This window comes from Monopterus albus, unplaced genomic scaffold (assembly GCF_001952655.1).
Source record: "Monopterus albus unplaced genomic scaffold, M_albus_1.0 scaffold268.1, whole genome shotgun sequence".
In the NCBI taxonomy this organism is placed as follows: Eukaryota; Metazoa; Chordata; class Actinopteri; order Synbranchiformes; family Synbranchidae; genus Monopterus; species Monopterus albus.
Genome location: NW_018128148.1, coordinates 452238 through 454746, shown reverse-complemented (window position 1 = coordinate 454746; position 2509 = coordinate 452238). Strand labels below are relative to the sequence as shown.

Genomic DNA, 2509 nt, shown 5'->3' with positions numbered 1-2509 from the left:
TACTTGGCAGCACTGTATCAGCAGTAAAGTCCTACAAGTTCCTGGGCTCCACTATCTCCCAGGACCTGAAGTGGACATCCAACATCAGGATCATCACCAAGAAGGCACAGCAGAGGATGTACTTCCTGTGCTCAGGAAGTTCGACCTGCCTCAGGAGCTGCTGATACAGTTCTACAGAGGAATCATCCAGTCTGTTCTCTGCACCTCCATCACTGTCTGGTTTGGCTCAGCAACCAAACAGGACAAGTACAGACGTCAGGGAATAGTCAGTACTGCAGAAAAGGTCACTGGTGTGAGCCTGCCCTACATGGAGGACCTGTGCACCGCACGGGTCAAAAGAAGGGTGGAGAGGATCACTGCTGACCCCTCACACCCTGGACACAATCTGTTTGAACCCCTCCCCTCTGGATGGTGTTACAGGTCACTGTGCACTAAGACAACCAGGCACAGGGACAGTTTCTCCCCCCAGGCTGTCGCTCTGATGAACACTTAACCCACGACAGTATGATTGGACAATAACCCTCAGTGCAATACCTGTAAATATACCTCGTACAGATTATACAGACTCGTACAGGTCTCTAGTTCTTAAGTACTCCGTTTTATCCCTATTTATCTCATTTCAATGAACATTCCTTTGTTGTCTGCATTGTTTACTGTCTGTTTATACTGCTTTTTCTGCATTTTTTGCACCGTTTGTTGATGTTGATGTTGCTATTTCGTTATATTACACAGCCTTATGCTGGTTTACCGTTTGCACATTGAGACCCGATGTACCTGAGTCAAATTCCTCGTGTCCCCGTCACACCTGGCCAAATAAGATGATTCTAATTCTTCTGCCCCTTTTCTTTGATCTTAATTTCGCTTGGTTATTGTTATTAATATAGTGGTGCCATCTTTGTACAGATAACAAAAGATATAGTAATGTTTGGAGCAATGCATTTATTGGTCAATATGTCGCATAAACAAGACTCATGGTATTAATAAAAACCTAACCACACCCTATATTAAAACAACTACTGTAGTTAGCTGACACACTGGCATATTTCTATTTCAGTCATATAATTTTAACTCAACAACGGGTTTGATTTATTGTTACATAACAAACGTGGCCCTGTGGGAGTCGAACGAAAAAGTAAGAGGTTTAAGCTAACGGAGCTAAGACTTTAGCTGCTAACTTCTGTCAACTTTCTAACGTCACATAACTTTCCAGCTCATTCGTTCCGACAGAGACAAGTTAAAATAGAAATACAGTACTGTTACTATAACACGTGCACCTACCTGAGCTCCGTTTTCATGAACGCCTGTATTTTCAGTTGATGTTATATTTGGCTTCACAACCAAAACGAGCTTCAGGTTAACGTCCGAGCTAAAGTGCAGCACACTGGTGTGCTAGCGGCTAACAGCTAGCAGCTTACTGCTTCGATTAACCCAAACAACGCCGGTCAGCTAACAGTAAAAATAAATAAATAAATAAAAAAAGAACAAGGTCAGAAGATTACTCCTCCTTCCGCCAGGTCATGGTGACAGTGCAATGCCTCATGCTTACAAAAGAATCACCGGGTATTAACCAGCCGTACCGAAAGCTAACATGATATTAGGATAGAACGCGCGTCGATCAACTGCAGTGCGCACGCGCGGAAGCAACAGTCCGGATGCCTTCACTACCATCGTAAATTCCACTTTTATCAGAGAGGCAAAGGAGATGTAGAAACGAAAATAGGTTTCATCCATCCATCCATCCATCCATTTTCCTCCGCTTATCCGGGACCGGATCGCGGGGGCAGCAGTCTAAAGGCCCTTTCACACCAGACGCGAATTTAACGCGCGATTTATTCGCGCGTCAATAATATTTTTCGAACCAATAACTTGTCAATGATACATTGCACACCGCCGACGTAATTTCGCGACGCGAAAAGTGACATTAATTTTTTTCGCCGCCGGGCCGATTTTTCCAACTCGTCGCGGCGACGGCAGCACCTCTGACCAATCACAATACAGCTTGTTGACACGTCAAATTCAACATGGCTGACCGCTTAATCCAATTTGTTTCAGCGAATTCAGTTATCTATGATAAAAAGGACTGTAAGCACAAAGATAACGAATACAAAGATAACGAATACAAAGATAACGAATACAAAGATAACGAATACAAAGATAACGTATGGAGATGGATAGCAGAGGATCTTCACTTGCTTGTGAACTAAACTGATTTCATTACAAATAAACAAATTTTTTTTTTATGTCAGACACACGGCCAGGCGCTGTTCTGGGTCGATCGGATGCCTGTAACTATTTTTCTGTTTCATCATGTGGGAGGTCAACAGCACCAACAACTCTTCAAACTGTCCCACAGACATCCTGAAATAGGTCCTAAAGCGACCATGATACAACTTCAGTTCCTGTACCAACCGATGAAACTCGCCATGTTCTCTCCTTCTTTTCAATATAGGATGGACCCAAAACCTTCTTTGTTTTCTTTTTTTATGTAGCAGGACAAGCAGTAAATCGT

At 43.2% G+C, this 2509-nt stretch overlaps 1 protein-coding gene across 1 annotated transcript in view; it reads right to left on the bottom strand.

Annotated features, from left to right (window-relative positions):
* The window catches only part of rnf168 (ring finger protein 168), a 23586-nt gene extending 21652 nt beyond the window's left edge, over positions 1-1934 (bottom strand). Inside the window, exon 1 of the mRNA XM_020621824.1 lies at positions 1279-1934. The gene's annotated coding sequence lies outside the window, so the exon portion shown is untranslated. The remainder of the gene's footprint in view (positions 1-1278) is intronic.
* Positions 1935-2509: the final 575 nt, after the last annotated feature.